The 20,258-nt window shown below is 49.0% G+C and overlaps 1 pseudogene across 1 annotated transcript in view; it reads left to right on the forward strand.

The window, feature by feature from the left end:
- The window catches only part of LOC306948540 (ras GTPase-activating-like protein IQGAP1), a 45,445-nt pseudogene that overhangs the window by 14,265 nt on the left and 10,922 nt on the right, over positions 1–20,258 (forward strand). Inside the window, exons 5-12 of the transcript in view lie at positions 7,920–8,103; positions 8,608–8,857; positions 11,801–11,964; positions 12,210–12,370; positions 12,888–13,012; positions 15,184–15,347; positions 18,758–18,848; positions 19,992–20,159. The product of the transcript in view is annotated as a ras GTPase-activating-like protein IQGAP1 (transcript). The remainder of the gene's footprint in view (positions 1–7,919; positions 8,104–8,607; positions 8,858–11,800; positions 11,965–12,209; positions 12,371–12,887; positions 13,013–15,183; positions 15,348–18,757; positions 18,849–19,991; positions 20,160–20,258) is intronic.

Genomic DNA, 20,258 nt, shown 5'->3' on the forward strand with positions numbered 1-20,258 from the left:
CTGTTCAGGAAGCCCTGCTAACTTATGTCTGCAATTTAATCGGAGCTCTTCTGTCCCCTGCTGCTTTTGAGAACCATTTCCTGCAGAACAGCTGTATCCTGTGTGTTGTGTAACGTAGTGACGCTTCTACATCCATGTTCAGTTGCCCGACGGCAAATGCCTGAAGAGCTGCGCTGGTGCAATGGCTCTCAAGCTTGACGATATTGGGCAGTGCAGAAGAATGCAGTCATTTGAGCTGCGCTTTCCTCCCAGCCGTGCTGAAGCTGGGATTGACGTTGCAATCTCTTGCAGGTGGGAGACCTCGTGTGCGTCATCGATATGCCACCTCAGGAGCTGAGCCCCCGCTGGAGAGGCAAGCACGGCTTTCAGGTAGGCACAAGCTTCAGACGTGAGAGCGCAACTTCGGTCGAGGCAGGAATCTCAGCTTAGAGCTGCCCTGCCTGCACAGCATGGCTCCACATGGAAAATGGTTTCCCTGTGTTGGTGTCAGAGGACTTTCCCTTTTGCTGTAGGCTTGGGACAGAGCTGAAAGTTGGTCTTTGTAGCAAACTGTCTCCTCAATTAACTTAGAAAGAAGAGCCCTCACAACATGCATCAGGTCACGGCCACTGAACCGCACCTTTGGAAATGCAGCAGCTAGGACACGTGTTTCAGTGTCTCAGAGCACTTGTGCTTGCACCCATGCAGAAGGTGAAGTCAGTGTCTTTCAGGAAGTCGCTGCCTGTCAGCTGAGATGAGGCAGGGTAACAGAGCCTCTGCGTGCTTGCTGCTGCTGCTGGCTGCCGAACGCTGGGTAGCTCAGAGCTGGGGATGGCAGCTGCATCTCAGTCAGCAAGCAGAAAGTTCATAGGCTGTGCTAACTCAGATCTAGCTGCATCAATCTATCATAATGTATAGCTTCTGTATGAAGTCTTTCCCTTCGGGCACGCTTGAGATTTAGGGGTGCATAGCATACTTGTCCTTTCCCCGCTCCGTACACAGTTTTATGGATATTTGCCTGCAAATTTTGAATAATTATTAACTTTAAGCAGGCCATTTTTTTGTTGGATTGTCTTACGGAGCATCCGGCAGGCAAGTTATGAGGAAAATGTGATGTTTCAACATTTCAGGCCTGAGAAACGCTGCCTTCAGTATCGCACCTCTCTTCTTCTTCTTGTTACAGGTTGGATTTTTCCCCAGTGAGTGTGTGGAGCTCATTAACGGAAAAATCCCAGAGTCTCTCATCAATTCAGTGCCAAAGCCAGGTACGATGATACATTTGATGGTGCAGGGAAGCAAAATGGAGTCTTTTTTGGGTGTGTTCCGTGTTTAATACCTCCCTTATCCTTCCCACCTTATCCTCTGTGCTGATGATCCTTCATGCATAGCACGGGGCGTATAGCTGGTGTTTTGTAGGCAGGGAGAATGAGGGAAGGCAAAGGCAGTTCTCCTGCAAGTCAGTACGAGGCTGAGAACAGCCAGCGTCCCTGGTGGACAGATAGAGGTCTGGTTGTGCTAGTGACACGCTTGATCAGAACGTGGCTTTTCAAGAGGGTTCTTAATCCCCAGGTTGAGCAAGCTAAGCAAGAGGAGTGCATTAAACTCCATCAGAACGTGCAGAGATTTGGCCCAGTCCTCCTGTGTTTATGACTGGAGTTGGGGAGATCCTAGAATCGTTGTAGAATGGCTTGGGAATGGAAGGGAGCTCGAGGATCATCAAGCTCCAAGCCCCTGCCTCAGGATGGGCTGCCAACCAAGCTCCACATTTAATGTGGGACTGGACCAGGCTGCCCAGGGCCCCATCCAGTCTGGCCTTGGACTCCTCCAGGGTTGGGGAAAATCCATTTTTGTACGCACTTGCTCATCATGTTCTTCCCGTTTTGAGGTGCTCTGTAGAATGTGTTGTGCTCGGCCTCGTCCAACGGAGCCAAGCCTAAAATGAACTGGTTTCTTCCTTTTGTTGTGCAGTGCCAAAGAAGCGTGGCAAGCTGCTCACCTTCCTTCGTTCCGTGGTGAAGGCCCGCCCAAAGCAACCGAAAGAGCGGGAGGTGGAGAAGGAAAGGGTGTTTGGCCGTGACCTGGGAGAGCATCTTCTCCACTCTGGTCGTGATGGTAAGGGACGGCCCATGCCTGAGAGCTTCCCTGTTTGGGAACCTAAAGATGAAAGGGAGATGGTATGTAGCAAGGGGCAGGTTGATACAGGTGGATAAACGGGGAATGGGAGTTGACGACTGAAAGATCAACTGAGTAGGTGATGGCTGCAAGGTAAATGCTCCCAAGGGACAAGCATATTTGTATTTGCTTAAAGCAAAGCCTGTAAGCCAATCCCATGGTAGCCTGAAAAAAAAGGAAGCCTTTTGGCCAAAGAGAGTGTCCTGCATCAGTTTCCCAGCTCCTTCCGGGCGTGAGATTTTCCACCTCCATTCCCGTGGGAGCAGTGATGGGACTTGCAATGTCTGCGGCTTCCCCGGAATTACTTTCTCCAGGCTGATTCCTAGGTCCTGGCATTTCCGGAACGCAAAGAACACATCTCTGTCCAGTTTCCTCAGCAGCTCCTGCAGAGGTGTCTCTGACAGCTTTCCCCTTGAAGGAAGAGCTAAGCAGTAGCCTGGCTGGGCTTAGTGGATGGGATGTGACGGGAGCGCAGCCTGAGCCAGGACTTGAAGAAGGAGCTCCAGTAACCGCCGGCACGTGTTCTTTAGTCCCCCAGGTCCTCCAGAGCTGCGCCGAGTTCATCGAGCAGCACGGCGTGGTGCAGGGGATATACCGCCTGTCCGGCGTCGCGTCCAGAGTCCAGAGACTGCGGTAAGAGTGCTGCGACTGACAGACACAGCTGCCAGCAGGGGCACGTGCCCTGTTGCGGGCGTTCAGAGGCCTGCGGGCAATGCCTTAGCACAGAGTAAAGGTCTCCTTTGGGAACATCCCATCCAGCACAGCCGACGTGGTGCTGGTGGCCGAGTGTTTGTGTTCTGCTGTACATCAGGAAGCCCTTCCAACTCTGGATTGCATTGGGTGTGGCTTTTGACTTTCCTCTTTCTCAACCGTTTTCGTGTCCTTCTCTGCAGCCAGGAGTTTGAGTCTGAGCAGGTTCCTGAGCTGACCGTCCGCGACGTTCACAGCGCGAGCTCCCTCTGCAAAATGTACTTCAGGGAGCTCCCGAACCCCCTGCTGACCGACCAGCTGTACGACAAGTTCTCGGTAAGCACAAGGCAACGCCTTTCCTTTACCTCTTCCGTGGGCCTCTTGGGAGATGGCTGCAGCAGTGCCCCAGCTCCGAGGCCCTTCTTCTGTTAGCCCCATGGGGTTTACTTGCATGTCTTTGCCACATCCTGCATCGTGCTGATGCCACTTCTTGTGGTCCCCGGAGGTGGTTATTTTCATATTCACAATGCTTGCGAGAATTCATGTGTTCTGTTTTTTTTTTTTTTTTAATTCTTCGGGGTTTTTTTTTTTTTTTTTCTTTTGCTATTCCCCAACTATTTCTGGAACGGGAAGGGGATTAATAGCCAAGTGTACTTGGAGATGAATGCCCCCTGCGAGGAGCTGAGCTGCCCAACCAGGCTGTAAACCGGCCTGGTGCTTGGACTCCTTGGCCGTGGTGGCACCAGCTGCGTGCTGCTATGTTCCCCAGATGCCTCTGGGGAGGCCTAAAATCTGTCCCTGTGCTGACCAGCAGCGTGCTGTGCCCATGGTTCCCGACCCTGCGGCAGGTATCTCGCCTGATTTGTGTCTCAATCCCTTTCTGCCCTTTTCCAGGATGCTGTTGGTGCTACTACAGAGGAGGAGCGGCTGGTCAGAATGCGGGACGTCATCCAGCAGCTGCCCGCTCCTCACTACAGGTCAGTGCTGCCCTCAGCCTGCTGAGCTCAGCCCTGCTGCACTTCAGAGGGCAAAGTGCAATTCCAGGCTTTGTCTCACGCGAGCAACGGGATGCCTGGGTGTGCTGAAACCCTCCATGGGGTTAATTTGTGGGGTCAGTTCCTGGGCACGGGGGCACGCTTGGTGCAGCTGATGGCTGTGGCTGTGATGTGCTGGAGCTGGGTGCTGCAGCGTGGCACTTGGTCAAGTTGGGTCGACTTCATCTTCAGCATCAGTAGCAGTAATAACAACTAGTGTGAATTGAGGTTTGCTTTGTGAGTCGCAGCACGGGATGCTGGCTGGTGCTGAACATTTGCCGCTCTTGTTTCCCAGGACCCTGGCGTATCTGATGAGACACTTGGCCTGTCTGTCTGCAAACAGCTCTGTCACCAACATGCATGCTAAGAACTTAGCGATTGTGTGGGCTCCAAACCTCTTAAGGTAAACTTCTTTTTCCATTTCAAGAGAACGCTTACATCTGTTCTCCAGTAAGATAAAGCAATCCTCCCTTCTTCTGCACCACATGTGCTCTTCTCCTGTAAAATGTGCAGTGAGTGGCTGACAGCAGAGCAGGAGCCTGGACTGTTCTCCAACCCCACGTGGGCACAATTTCTAGATGAGCATTGCTGCTCTCTTGTTTAGGTGGGACTGGTGTGTCCTTGATCAGCCAGGAGAACTTCTTCAGTGGCATCACTGACTGCCCACTGCGGAAGTCTCCGGAGCCCAGTTAGACAGCTTAGGGCTGCTACAGTTCAGACCTGGGGAAGCGATGTTGGCTGAATGACTTCTAAAACCTGCCTTTTCTGCAGATCACAGCAGAGCGAGTCTGCCTGTGCCAGCGGGAGAGCTGCCTGCGTGGAACTGCAGACGCAGTCGGCTGTGGTGGAATTCATCATCAACCACACAGACGTCCTCTTCTGCTCCACCTCTGGACCTGACATCGCAGATGGAGCAGGTGAGTGTCTTTCTCCATTAGCTTTATCTTGATCAGACACCTGGATCAAATGCAGGTCTTCTCCAAGTCCTTTGAAATACACTTTCCCCGTTGAGGGGACAGCAGACTTCTGGGCTTAGATTGGAATATGGCATCCAGTTGCTGGATGCTGAGAATGTGCAAGCCCAAACGTGACAAGAAGAAAACCGTCACTGTCATTATGATGTTTTGCAAGCAGGTGAAGCTTGATTAACGTGTGGCAGCGAAGCTTTCTGAGTTCACCGTACCTGCTTTCTAGGGTTTTTGTTTGCCTGTTTTGATACAGGGAGCTGCTCTTAATTATGTCTGCATCCTTTGCCATAGACACACCTCTGAGCACATGGTTATTTTGAGCTGCTCTTCTTCCAGTGGCTCGGTTAAGCAAGTCTGAGGAAAACACAGCAGCTCCCCCGGACCTGTGATGGCCGTAGTGCTGCCGCTTTCTGATCCTGGCTCTCACCTGTGGTTTTCCCTTACAGGGCACAGTTCTCTGTCAGGGCCCCAGTCTGTGCAGGCGTCTTCTCCTGCCACAGAGCTGCTCAGCCTGGAGGAGGCGCAGGCACGGAGGCGAGGCCACAGCAGCTCTCCTGTGGTTGTGACAGAGAGCAGGGACATAGAGGTGGAAGAAGGCCCCACAGCTGTACGGGGGAAATTCCACACGGTCATCGACTTTCCACCTGAAAGGTAAAGAGGACTTAGTTTTCTGGCACGTATCATCATTCGGGTGGGTTTTTGTGTTTGTTTCTTTTTCTTCCCATTATTTCTAGTGGCAAAGCTTGCTGAGACCAAATTAAACTGACGGTGCCTGAAGTGTTGCAGTGAATCTCCACTCCCTTTGCACTGTGAGATTCAAGTAACATTGAGTTGCCCGCTGGGCTCAGTTTTGCCTCACAACGGTGCCGTTCCTTCCTTGCTGGGCAGGCAGTCACGAGATGCACAAAGCCACGCTGATGTCTACCCTGGCCTGTGCTGGCTGTACCTGGAAACGTTGGGGTTTTCCAGATTTCAGAGCCTCGTGCCTGAATCCAGTTCTGGTTCTCCTCGAAGCAGAGCTGTTGGTCAGACCTGCTGGCACTGGAAACTAGACATGGCAGTGAGATGGGCTGATGAGCTGTCAGTGTCAGAGTCCGAGATGCTTTTGAAGTTCCTTTATGGCTGTGCAATTCCTCAGCCAGCAGTTATGCCTGCCTACTCAATCAAAGCCATCCTTTGATGCTGTCCTGTACAGGTGTGGAGCCTGTGGACCTCACATGCTCTGCATCTTGCTTGACACAGTGGAGGGGAATTTAGCCAGCAAGACTTCAGGGCTGAGCTATAGGAATGGAACCATCCTCAACTGCTTGAAATGGAGCGAGTTTCTAAGCTGTGTTTCAGCAGGAACCAGGCGGTGCTAGGAACAAGCAACTGTTGGCACGAGCTCAGTGCAGCTCTTCCCTCACCCTGCACCACGCACGGCTCACACCATTCCCTGTTTCCTCTCTCCAGACCAAGTCCCCCCAGCAGGGTGAAGGAATCACCAGCTGGCTGTTGGTGTTCCTGCTTCAGCCTGGGAAAACCATCGTCTGGGGCCAAACGCCAGCCACAGCGCCGTCCCAGGGAGCCCTCAGAAATAGAAATCGTAGTGCTGGCAGGTAAGGGTGCAAATCCAGCTTTCAATGCCTTGCTTTTCAGCAACATAGAATTCTTGCTGTCAGTGGGCTTGTATCTACTTCCAGCGTTCCAACCCATTCCTAACACCTTCAGTTCTCCCCTGATCAAGAACCACTTTTGTAATTCAGCTTGTGAAAGTTTGGCACTAACCCCTGTGTATCCTTCCTAGATGAACTGAGCTCTTGTCCACCCAGAAGAGCCGGAGCAAGTAGCGATGCTGGGCTGTGTGCTTCCACCAATGGAGAGCTCTTGGGAAGCACAAATGGCTGCGGATCACGTGACAGCCTTCTATGTAACAACAGTGATGGAGAGAGGGAGCTTATCCAAGTTGAAGCCCTCATTTCTCCTGCCTGTGCTGAAGATGCTGACCTGAGCCCGCCAGGCACCGCAGTCACCAGCCTGGAGTGTGACCCAGCACCTTTGCAGTGCAGCCCAGCCCAAGCAGAGTCCGAGTGCCCCGACAGCAGCACCTCTGTGCAGGAGCAGGTTGGCATCACCGAGGAGAAGCAGAGCCTCTTGGAGGGGGGCTTAGAATCAGGCCTCCAGTCCCAGGCACCGGGCAGCAGCACTGAGAGCTCTGAGCCACTCTCTCTGTGACCTTTCCATCAAGAGAGGATAATTCCCACCTTTACCTGAACCTCTCACGCCCTCCTGTCTTTTTCTTTAATAATAAAAGCACACTTGTGCTCACTCAACGCCTTGACTGACTGTGGAGTCTTCATTCACGAGGACTGGGATGAATGCAACACACAGCAAGGCACCTCAGCTGGCAACGCTGAGGCTGCAGGGTGCACGAAGCAGAGCTCTGGGTTAGTTCCCATTCTGTCTGGCTTTGGGGTGTCTGCAGCTCCCAGTAGGTACGGTAGCAAATAATCTCTAGCATCCTGGATGCTGCTTGTGATAACCCCAAGCTTCCTGGTGGTGGCTTTGTGATGCCTTTCAGGGCTTTTGGATGCACTGTGATGCCTTGGCTGCTCCCTAACACCTCTCTCCTCCGGCCGCGTCCATTCCTTGAAGGAATCAGCAGCTGGCTGTTGGTGTTCCTGTTTCAGCCTGGGAAAACCATCTTCTGTGGCCAAACGCCAACTGCAGTGCAATGCCAGGAACCTGCAGAAATGCAAGTCGTAGTGCTGGCAGGTAAGAGTGCAAATCCTGCTTCCAAAGCTCTGCTTTTCAGCAACATAGAATGCATGCTGTCACTGGGCTTGTATCTCCTTCTAGCGTTCCAGCCCATACCTGACACCTTCAGTTCTCCCCTGATCAAGAACCACTTTTGTAATTCAGCTTGGGAGAGTTTGACACCAAGCCCTGTTCATTCTTTTATAGGTGATTCGAGCTCTTGTCAACCGAGCAGAGCTGGAGCAAGTAGCGATGCTGGGCTGTGTGCTTCCACCAATGGAGAGCTCTTGGGAAGCACAAATGGCTGCGGTTCAGCTGACAGCCTGCCGCATAACAACAGTGATGGAAAGAAGGAGCTCATCCAAGTTGAAGCCCTCATTTCTCCTGCCTGTGCTGAAGATGCTGACCCGAGCCCACCAGGCACCACAGTCACCAGCCTGGAGTGTGACCCGGCGCCTTTGCAGTGCAGCCCAGCCCAAGCACAGTCCGAGTGCCCCGACAGCAGCACCGCCTTTCAGGAGCAGGTCAGCATCAGAGAGGAGAAGCAGAGCCTCTTGGAGGGGGGCTTAGAATCAGGCCTCCAGTCCCAGGCACCGGGCAGCAGCACTGAGAGCTCTGAGCCACTCTCTCCGTGAGCTTTCCACCCAAGAGAGGACGATTCCCATCTTTACCTGGACCTCTCACGCCCTCCTGTCTTTTCCTTTAATAATAGAAGCACACTTGTGCTCACTCAATGCCTTGACTGCCTGTGGAGTCTTCATTCATGGGGACTGGGTTGAATGCAACACACAGCAAGGCACCTCAGCTTGCTCGGCTGCGGGGTGCATGAAGCAGAGCTGCAGGCTTGTTCCTGCTTTGTCTGCAGTGAGAGCTCTGCCTATGATTTGGAATGGTAGCTAATAATCTCTAGCATCCTGGATATGGCTCATGATAACCCCAAGCTTCCTGGCTGTGGCTTTGTGATGCTTTCCAGGGCTTTTTGCTGCGTTTTGACTCCTTGGCTGCTCCCTAGCACCTTGCTCCTGCAGCTGTGTTGGCTCCTGGCTCCCACTTACAAGCTGGCCATGCAGACCATCTCCACACCTGTCACCACTGTGCTGAGGCAGGAGGAGCTCACCCTGACCAGCATCTGCCCCACCCCCGGGCTCTCGTTGGTCTGCGGCAGTGACGCCGTCTGCCATTGGCTGAGGCACCGTGTGCGGGAGCGAACGTTGGGAGGCGGCTGTTGGAGGCGCGGCTCTCCTCCCAGAGCGCCGCTGCAGCCGCCTGTGCCGCCCCGTAGGAGACCGCGGCGGCAGCCGGAGCTGTCCGGGCGGCACCGGGAGGGAAGCCGCGGCAGCTCGGGAGCGAGTGCTGAGGACAGCTGTGCCGGAGGTGTGTTGGAGAGCGGTGCCGGGACGGGGAGAGGGGCTGTGGGGGGCTCCAGGAAGCTGCGGGGAGGCGACGGGTGGGGGTGGGGGGGGTGATATAGCGAGTTGTGAGGCTGTAGGCGCCTGTGAGGTGATGTAGGGGTTATGGGGAGCTGCTGGGGGGAGAGGCAGATACGGGGCTCTGAGGATGTTGTATAGGGAGGTAGGGGGCTGTGGTGGGCCATAGGGTCATATGGGACTATTGGGGGCTGTTGGGAGCTGTAGGGAGGAAGGAATATGAAGCTGTAGTGCGTTGTGGGGGGACTGTAGGCGTGGATATGTAGATTTCTATAAAAAATGAAGCCCCTGTTCTGGGCTGCATTGCAAAAGGGGTGACCAGCAGGGAGAGAGAGGTGATTGTCCTCATCGACTGAGCTCCTTTGAGGCCTCATCTGCAGCGCTGCATCCAGGCGTGGGGCCCGCAGCACAGGAAGGGCGTGGAGCTGTGGGAGCGGGTGCAGAGGAGGCACTGAGATGTCAGAGGGCTGGAGCAGCTCTGCTGTGAGGAGAGGTTGAGGGCAGTGGGCTTGTTCAGCCTGGAGAAGAGTAGGCTGCGGGAGACTTTATTGCAGCCTTGCAGTACTTGAGGGGAGTGTATAAGCAGGAAGGGGAGCGGCTGTTCACGAGGGTGGATAGTGATAGGACAAGGGGGAATGGTTTTAAAGTGAGACAGGGGAGGTTTAGGTTGATATTAGGAGTAAGTTTTTCGCACAGCGGGTGGTGCCACACAAGAACAGGTTGCCCAGGCGTCAGTGATTTACAGGCTGGTTCGGCCCTGTTCTGTGACTGACGGGGTGGAGGGATCCGCGGATCCGTGCTTCTGGAAAAGGGAAACAGGGAGAATGATTTCAAAATAATTGAAAACAGCCTTTACAGAAAGCAGGTGGCACCTATCGACTGGTACAAGATCCAAGAGAAATGAATGAAATGGTTCTCAAGTGACACCCCCTGCTTCCTAAGCCCTGTAATTTAATGAGTCCAATCCCACACGGACACAAATGGTTCAGTGTAACAGACCTCAAAGATGCTTTCGGGACCTGCATTTTAGACTCAGAGAGCCGAGATCTTTTTGCAGTTGTACGAGAGGATCCAAAAATGCGACAAAAATAGCAAGGTAGGTGGATTGCTTTGCCCCAAGGGTTCATAGAATCGCCTAATTGATTTTATTATATTTTATGTGTTATATTATTATAGGTATTATATATTGTGTTATTATGTGTTATTTTATATACATTATATATTTTATATTTTATTTTTGTTTTAACTAATGAAGTGCTGGAGAAAGTTTTGGGAAAGTTTCAGGTTGAAGAGTTGGTAAAGCTGTGACAGTATGTAGATGATTTGCTGGTTTGTGGAAAAGAGGAGTCTGAAGTAAAGGAGACTGCAAGTGAAATTGTGAAGTCGTTACTTGTACTGTATGTCTTCAGTGCATTATTTTCTGAAAGGGTACACCCAAGCAGAGATGTAAGGGATCGTGTGCCTTCAGAGCCTAGAAAAATGTGTCCAGTTTCAGCAAAGTAGGTCTTGGGCACTGTGGTGGATGCATATGTCCGTAATGGGTGTAACATACTGTGACTTGGTTGCATTACTGTGACTAATTGAAGTGCCTTAAGGAAAGGCTGTTTTCTTCTGTTTGTTTATTCCCTTTGCTGAGCTATTTGCACGGAATGAGCTGATGTTGTTGTTGCTGTGGGGTGTGATCAGAAGGATGGGAAAGCGCAGTGTTTGTGTTCGCATGAGGTTATAGCAGGGCTATGTCAGACTATCGTGGATGTTCTTTAAGTAGTTTGAGGCTCCTGGAACATGGAAAATAATCATGACAGCTGTCTCTGTCTTCTATCGAGCTCTTAAAAATACTGCTTGAGATAACAGCAGGTGAGATGAAATGCTGAGCAGCATGGGGCTTGTGTCTGCCTTCAATAATTCTTTTCCTAGGCAGTTTGTGTTAAATTTTGTTCCATGGACTGTGTCAGAAATCTGGATTGCTCCGTGAGGTGTTAGAACTAGGTTACCTGTTGACTACTGACATAAGGCTTAGTTGATTTGAGCTATGGAACTTTCAGTTTTTTTTTAATGGCTGTTTCTAGGTATCAGATAGCAAATAAAACGTAGATCACAGTGGCTGGATTTGTTTTAATCAGGTGCTTCTGACACCATGCAAAACTCTCTTCTGGAGAAAGTTCCAGAAGCTTTCAGTATTTAACTCTGGCTGTACAATAGCAATTAGTTCAATTTAGAACACATGAAAAGCAAGCTGATAGGGATCTGGTTCCAGGTGGTTTAAATTACAAGAGGGAGATGGTGCAGGTGTAGTAACTGGGAGGTTACCTTCAAAGTGCCTTCCTGGTTCTCGGTGCTGCTTGATGTTTATTTACGCATTTGTGCTGTGTTCAAGTGCAAGCACTGTAGGGTGCAGAGAACACTGTAGAATGCCTGGTGCTGCCACGACCAGTCATAGATACTGGAAGGAAAAGTTGTTATGAACTACCGATGGAAAACATGGACAGTTGTGAGGCTGCTTCTTGGCAGAAGTTGGTGAGACAGTCCTCTGATAATCAGACAAAAGGTAAACTGGTTTAAAAATGAGTCTTACTTTCAAGAGGGCCTTGTGTGGTCTGGTTGTTTACAGTAATGCAGGACTAGTTGGGTAAACAACTGATTGGAAAACCTGTAAGAGAATTAGGTTTTTTTTTTTAGGTTAGGGTTCTTACTATTGAATACAGTACAAGTGCTTGCATGACTGGGAGCCCAACTGTCTGCCGCCGTTGTTCTCATGCTGCCTCTCTGATGTGCTGCCTCTTCAAACTGCTAGGGCTGGCAGCAGCGACCAGCACTAATGCTGCAATTAGAATGGGTGATGCGGAGAAGGCTGTGGCAGAAATGATGAAGCCAGAGGCCCAGCTAGCAGAGGTTTATGCATTTGCTGCCGATCTTTATCCCAAGGAGCTGGCCGCCTTGCAGCAACAAAGCCATGATGTAAGTAATGCATTCTGATGTCTGTGAACTGATATGGATCACCAAATCTGCCTTGTCTGTTTCACTCAATGTGCCTGTCCTGAGTGTTTGTAGAACTGCCTTGATGCTTAGTCTGTTCTGACGTGATGCTTCATCTTGAAGTCTTGAGCTACTCGGCACTGTGAGATTCTGTTTTAATCTCTTGGTGCTCTAGCCATAGTTTTGAAGAGCAAGTGTAATTGATCTGTATTCCCCTTTGTATGCAGGGTAACCTCACCCATGCAGAATTATCTGTTGCTGTAGAGATGCTCTCTTCTGTGGCTGTGATGATCAGGGCTTTGGGTTCAGGGGATGTGAGTGCAGTATGGAGACAACTGAGCAATCCTGTCCCAGGGCTGACAAGCACTGAGGATGAGAACTGTCAGAGGTGAGTGTTTGGAAGGTTCGTGTCCGTCTTTGATGTTGCTTACATTCCCGAGAGGTTCGGTTTTCTTTTCTTCCCCTTATACTTCAGGTTCTTTCACTGCTGACTCCAATATTAGTTTATTCTCTCTCGGTTCTTGCATCTTGTCTTTGCATTCCCCGTTTCTTACTGATCTGCTCTGAGTACCGTCTCTCAGACCTTTATCAAGGTTTCACAACAAAGCTGTGTTCTGGCCCTACGAGGTTCTCAATTGCACTAGGCCAGCTCCTGCCCTGTGTTTTTTGTCTGAAAGTGTCATGTGGTGTTTTAGTGCTTTTCTGGATTGTTTTGCACTGGAGCTGACCACCTTGCTCACGGTCTTTTGTCTTTTTCCTATTCCTTCTTTCTTTTGCGTATGTCCGTTTTAACCCTTGTGTTACTTCTTCCATTTTGTGTTTAGTTCTCATTGCTGTCTTGTGTGTTCCCTGGCCAGTTTTTCATGACATGGTACTTGCTGGTTTTGATTTTTGTTCTTTGACAGATGTGTGGATGATGTGATGAAGCTGAAAGCTCGGATGCGTGCAGAAGAAAATGAGTTTGTCACGTGGAATGATATCCAGTCACGTGTGGATCGTGTGCACTTAGCTGTGCATGAAGAACATGGAAGTAAGTTTTGCTTGATTAGTGCTAGACTGATCCTAGATCATAAGGTGTGCTAAAACTAGGTGCATGCCAATGAACAATCTTGTTGCTTGATTCGTATAGACTGAGATAATTGGCTTTTGCCACTGCTTCTTGTGTAGCTGAGTTGCCCTGAAAAGGCTGTAATCTAGAGGGGCTTAAATGTTGTGTCAGAGCCTGGAATCTTGACTAACTTGCTTCCTGGATCTCCAAATAGACACGGGTTTCCTGTGTGGCTTCAGTTCATCTGATCACGTGACCCGAACAAGTGCACGCCACGTGCATGCGTGCACCAAAGCACTAGTTTTGCAGCCTTGTATTTGTGAGGCATCACAGCAGAAGCCTGGTAGTTCATGTAGTCCAGCTCCTTGTTTCTTGTAACACTCCTATAACCCTAGAACAATAGAGACAACAGAGAACCCAAACCATCAACCGTAAAACGCAGAGAATTTTATAATGACATCAGTTGACGTCTTATGGCATAGTTTAGGTAGGAAACTTTTTAATTCTTTCACCTGTTAGTGTTTCATAGAATCATAGAATGGCCTGGGTTGAACAGGACCGTAGTGATCATCTAGTTTCAACCCCCCTGCTGTGTGCAGGTCGCCAACCACCGGCCCAAGCTGCCCAGAGCCACATCCAGCCTGGCCTCGAGTGCCACCAGGGATGGGGCATCCACAGCCTCCTTGGGCAACCTGTTCCAGTGCAAATATGTTCAGTTTCTTGTGTGCCCCTGTGCATGGATACTTCTTATCTAGTGTCTGAGGAAGTCCTGAAGCCATAGCGACATGTACCCTTCTGCTGTCCTGAAACTTGGTTTCAAATTCAGGAATGCTTTCTAATGAGGAGCTGTAACATATTGTTGTTTCACAGGGTAGTCTTTTTCTGCCGCTGTTGGCTAATTAATCAAGGATAATTACTGCTTGTCCTCTGTGCCCTTTCCTAAGTCAAAAGTTGCCGTGTCTGTTTTCCTTCGTTGTTCCTGAGATGGAGTAGTGTCAACCGTAGTGTGTGTGTTTTTGTAAGAAAGGTCTTTCTTTTCCTACTTTCCCCCCGCTTTCTCTCATGGGGAGAGCAGCATGCCTAAAGGTGTGCATACTGTGTGTGTACGCACTGTAGGAGGAAGCAAGCAGTCTGTGCCGTAGTCTGCCTAGGTGACGGGGAGTTGTCAGATGAAGGACAGAACAAATGCAGGCATTCTATGGGCTAAGATAATACTGAGAGGGAAATGCAAGTGATGCTGAGACAAAACATGCTGTTACGGCCTAGACATCACTGTCCAAATGCAGTGCCTGCTATAAAACGTTCCACTTTGTGATTCTCCTACTGCGTGCAGAAGAAAAAGCTGCAGTCTTTGGGTATTTTAACCCAAGTTGTATCCACTCTGAGCTCCTCGCTTTCTTTCACAAGATCTTTGTTGTAAACTCTCCAACTGCGATTTGAACTGTTGCTTCTTTCAGCAAGCAAGAATTGAATATTCAATATACGTTGCATCACACGACCTCTGGGTGTCCATTCCAACCCAAGTTACTTTGGGATTTGCTGTAGGTTTGGCACGTGTGACTCAGGCTTTGTTCACATTTAGCTAAGTGTAAGCTGTCTATTTATGTCTGTTTTCTGTTAGTTGAACTGTAGTCCTCGCTGTGCCTGGCAGCACCCACATCTGTTGTAATACGGCTCATAGTACATGCATCCAGTAAATCCTGGTATTTCAGAAGTGAAGGCACTGTATTTTTGAATGGCGTTCTGTGCAAAGCTATAGCTTGGTGTGAAGAGCTTTATTCTGAAGGATTCTTGAAAACTTGTGACTTACTAGCCCTGGCCATTGAGGTTTTGATAATTCTCTTCTAGTGGATTTGAGCTACGTGTTGAAGAGCTCAGTTGTGTCCATTCATGTGGTCTCCCCGAGGGATTTTTTTTCTGCTTTTTCCTTTATTTATTACTATGTCCAAAAATGTGTGGCTTCCTTAAGGTGGAGAAGTGGTCTTGCTTTCTTTGCTAGTAGAAAATGATTGCTACTAAAATGTTGCTATTCTCAGTGGGTATTTGGTTTAGCACTAATAGCACTTTTCTTCCAAAGCACAGTTTCCTGATGATGGTAAAGGATTGGACAAGGATTGGATCTTGTATTTGTTCTTCTATCCCTTTCTCTCTAGGAGTTTTGGCTGTTGGGCTTATCAGCGAGGCGCTGGATGAAGGAGACACCAGAAAAACTCTGCAAGCCTTACAGGTTCCTGCAGCAAAACTGGAGGGTGTAACCCCACAGGTAGGTCAGCATTATCAGGGCACACTGCTTGGGGCTAAGAGAGAGAAAGCACTGGTGGGTGTAGTTGAAAGTACCTCTCCAGAAGCCTTTGCATCTGTGTACTGAGGGCATTCCTGATGTTGGGAAAAAAGCTGGGAAACAGATGTGGAAATGAAAGGGTGAACGCTGCATGCTATCAGCTGATGTCACCTGGCCAGTTTGGATCTGTCTGTATGAAGGCAAGAGAGATGCAGGCATAACACGTGAATCTTTGTGAACTACAGAGATGGGCTTAAAGATATGAACTGCTTGAGATGGATTGCTCTAGCTAATCGTACGTCCAGAGTGGCACACGTACCTTCTTTTTGGAGATATAAGGAGATGTGTTCAGTTTCATTTGTTTTTATAAGAAGGCAGTGTTTATCCTAATAGTTGTGAATTTCCAAATGCAAGTCTCGTTCAGTCTCCGTTTTTCAGTGCTATTTGTTAAATGTATCCATAGGTGTAGTTACATAAAGCACAAATGAGGTTTGAGAAATAGGAAAAAAAACTTGTTAGGTGATGAATTTGTTCAGAAGGAGGGGAAAATGGAAAACAAAATATATGCTTCTAGCAAGATGCGTATGAATGCCTGTCACTCACTAGGTGACACTGCAGATGCTATGCATTTTTTGCATGGTGGTTGTGTGTTGTGGTAGCCCAGGACTTCTCCTGACTTAGATGGAGTTGCCTCTTTGTGTAACTGGTCTGTATGTACAGGTGAAAATGGAGAGAGGAAGAATGATCTCACCTTACTGCTTTAGGAAGGAAGATGAAACGCTGTATGGGTGGTGTTTGGTTGCCCCGCCTCGGGCAGGGGGTTGGAGATTCGTGATCCTTGAGGTCCCTTCCAACCCTGTGATTCTGTGGTGTACATGCTACTGATTTTTTTTTTTTTAACAGATGAGTGGGATGCTATTTTATTTCCTTATGCTTGCACAGAAGTAGCAGATGTGCTTCCTTTCAGTTGCCTAAGTGTGTTTAATTTCTTTTTGTAATATCTTTTCAGTTGTGGAGCTCATTGTTCTAATTCCAGCAGGGATTTTAGCATAAAGACTGGGATGATACTGTGTTCAACATTGGTGTTTTTTTGTATGTTTGTTTGCTTTGTTTTTTTTGAGTAAGTGTAAACCTTCACGATGGCAGTGTCCGAAAACTGCGCTGGTGATGAAGATCACTGAGCAGCTTCGTCAGTGGCCCTGAAAGGGTTCATGTTCCTCAGGAACCCATTTTGTGCTGAAGCATTTCCTCCTGCTGAGTGAGAATGAAAGAACGAGTTGTTCTTAGTGTGCATGGAAGCTTCTGCCAGGCTGGATTGGTGACTTCAGTTGACGTGAAATTACCTCATTGAGGCATATGTTCAGTGTAGGGCTCCTCCCTGCAACATGGCAGCAATTTCAGAGATGGTGAGATCGTGGTACAGACTAGCACTGTGGGTAGAACAGTTGCTGTCCTGAGTCAACGTGCTTACTAGCTGGTGACTTCTGTACCTTGGGACTGAGAGGGATTGTAGTTCAGCACAAGGCAGGGGATCTGGCGTATGATGCGATTTCTCACGTGATGAGCAGTGAGAGAAGTGTTAACCCTGCAGTGTGTGACAGCGCGTGTCCCTGCTGGGGGGACGGTGACAGGAAATGCACGGGAAAGATCAGAGGGTTTTGATAGTCCTGGGATTGATGACTCTGCTGGTAGAGATGGCAGTGCAAGAGTTTGTTCTTCTAAGTCTGCCACCCTTCCCCAACAGGAATTTCTACATTGCTGAAGCAGTCATGGGACTCCTTGGACATTCAGATAAAACTTGTTAAAGGGATGTAGGTTTCAATCCAAAGCAGTGGTAATGTGGAGGGTATGTAAGGAAATGTCAATTTTCAGTCCTGCCACAGAACTCTTCATGCTGGAATACAGTGGCTCTTTGTGCAGGGTGATTATTAATCCGTGTCAGAAGTCGATGTTTCCTGTGTCCTGTTTGCACATCAGGAGATGTTGGAGGGATGGCAATTGCTTCTTAAGATCTCCTTCCATAGTAACCCCCAGGAAGCAACAGTGGGGGTGGAGGAGCTGTGCTTGGCAGCTGCTGGACTATTGTTCATTACGTGTATTTTGGGGTTTGCTAAACACTTGTCTCTTGGAAAATTTCTGCGTGTAACGTTATTTAGTGAGTTTCTTCAGCCAAAACATAAGATACGGTGTGATCAGTACTCCACAGCAAACGGTCTGTTAAAAGAGAGACTTGAGAGATGCTTTTACTGTTGTACATTTGTATTTACCCCCAGTACATACAGTGCTTTTTGATTTGCTGGTCCAGCAATCTGCAACCCTTTGTGGACGGGACAAGAGCAGCCTGCTGTTGCGTTAGTTAGCCATCAGTTTTTGGTTGCTGCTCCTGTATGTGCATTTCCACTTCCTAAAGTTTCCCTGAACAAGTCCTTGCAGCCCGGTACTGGGAAAGGACTCTTGTTAGTCTATGTTTGTGTCCACCTCAGCGGAACAAAGCTTTTCAGGAAAAGTCCTAGGAGTGCTGGTAGGCAGACACCCAGGTGGCTGTGAGTCGGCAGTGTGCTCGTGCTGCCTGGAAGGCTTCAGTAGAGAGGTGATCCTTCCACTTGGCATTGGTGAGGCTGCTCCTGTACTGTGTCCAGTTCTGCCCTGCCCCCCAGACAGGAGACACGAATGTTCTGGAGATAGGCCAGCGTAGGGCCACTGAAGTGCCTGAGGGACTGGAACACCTCTCCAGAGAGGAAAGCTGAGGGTGAGGAGACTCTTGAGTCTAGAGATGAGAGGGCTTGGGGGGAATCTGTTCAGTGTATGTGAAAGCTGGAAGTGAGGATGCAGTTGAGGACAAGAGGCATTGAGTACAAACTGTGGTTCAAGAGGTGCCATCTAAATGTCAGGCAGCACTTTACAGTGGAGGGAACTGAGCAGTAGCGGAGGTCGAGCAGAGAGGGACTGGAGTCTTTTCTGTGGAGTTGTTCAGAAGCCATCTGGATCTGGTCTGTCCTGGATAATGTGCTCTCGGTGTCCGTGCTGGAGCAAGGGGATTGTCCCAGATGAGCTCAGAGGTCCCTTTCCATCTTAAATTGTTCTGTGATTTTCTTTTTTGGGCTCCTTGGAAAGGCACGTCCTGTTGGCAAATACAGCTTTAGGACTGACCGGTGCGGATTGCTTGGCGTTGGGATGTCCTGATGTTTGTTGGAGTGATACCACTGATGGAACTTGTTGGTGGGAGTTCCTTGTCCTGAGAAGAGTTTTGGCCTGGTAATGCTGTAGTTGCTTCTGCTGGTAACAAATGTCCATTATGGCCTTGTGTTGAAATTGATTAGAAAGATACTGAAGTGCTTCCTGTATCCCTTGAGACTGCAATTGCTCAGAGGTGGTGGTTTTGCTCTGCACAACCAGTGACACTCTTCCTCATGCTGCGAATGCTTTCCTCATCATATTCTCTTCAGAACACTCAGGATGAAACAGCTGTGCTTTGGCTCGATGAAACTCAGGACGGGATTCAGAAGGCTAACAGGGACACTGAAGAGTCACAGAGATGTAAGCATTGTGGCAAATACCGTGGTTCAATGCCACTGTCAACCCAATATTCGTCACCAAATGGAAGAATGCGAGCAAGAAATGTACACATGCAAAGGAAATTAGAATACAGGTGTTTGCTTCAGGTAGGTGTAGAAGTTTTTTCTTTCAACAATGAATGTCGCAGCCTTTCAATTTCAATTCTTTAAATGTTGGAAGGATATGTCGTTGTTTCAGTTGTGCTTGTGACTGTGTTACATCCTAGGCAGAGATACCTATTGAATCTCTGTCAAAGTGTTTGACATTAGCAGATAACTGTGTCTGTCTGTGGTTGGGTAGTCAAGCGTGGGGATGTTCATGTGCGCCGTTCTGGTGCATCTTAGCTTTCATTTGTGTTGTACTGTTGCCTTAATTCTATGAAGTATTTCTCAAAGTACTTTTTTTTTTTTTTTGCACTAAGTGCAGATAAAAACACAAATCAGTGCAGTTGGCAGGTGGGCTGTGCCAAAGAACGTTTGGTCAAAAGCAGGATTAAAGTATGCTTCTTTGAGCCAGAATAAGATCTTCAGACACCCTTCTACCTCTGTGTGTGTGAACAGAGATTTGCTCAGTGCTGAAAATGACTGTATCTCGCGTTTACTGCATCGGTGAGATACCTGTGGTTGATTTTGTACTGTGTTTGCAACAGCGTTCTGGAGTAGCCCTGGGTTAGCTCTTTCCTCATCTTTTTCTTGTTGATAACCTGTTCTGTGTTGAGGTTGCTATTCTTGCTAGGAACGGTGCAGTCGCTGGAAAGGTGCTTTTTGAGTCAGCTGTCTGCTGTACCAGGGCTCTGCAAGAAGAAGCTGCCTTGACTGCAGCTGTTGTCAGAGTACAGCTGAGTGAATGGATAAAAGGTTGTAGAGAAATACTGTCGATAAGTCAGCACCGTAGTAGGAGTGAGAGCACAAAAAAAAAGCGCTGTCAGACACTGTGCCATACACAGATGCACACTGTACTGAAAAGATTGTTGTACACCAAGTTGTCTTTTTTTAACCCGTATTTTTATGCATAAATACAGGAAGGTATTTGTGTACACTCGCACAGTGCCTTGCTCTCTGAAGTTTGTTGTGAGTCACTGAGCTCCTGACTGCCCAGGTAACCTGCCTCCTCCTGTTGTTGAAGTTTCCTTAGGAATTCTGGCCGTGAATGAAGCAGTCGATCACGGAGATACCAGCCCTACCCTGAGTGCCTTGCGCTCACCAGATGTGGGGCTGTGCGGAGTCGCTCCGGAGTGTGCAGAGACATAGCAGCGAGAGTTGGCAGAAGTGGAAAGGAGAACAATGGCAACAGGTGAACCCCAAATAGCTAACTGCTAGTGCAGTAAATTCAAGATGATTGCCTGTAGGATGGAAAGCAGAGGGGGAGAAATGTGAGGAGAAGCCTTGCGTT

The sequence above is a fragment of the Tetrao urogallus genome, assembly GCF_951394365.1.
Source record: "Tetrao urogallus genome assembly, chromosome: 7".
In the NCBI taxonomy this organism is placed as follows: domain Eukaryota; kingdom Metazoa; phylum Chordata; class Aves; order Galliformes; family Phasianidae; genus Tetrao; species Tetrao urogallus.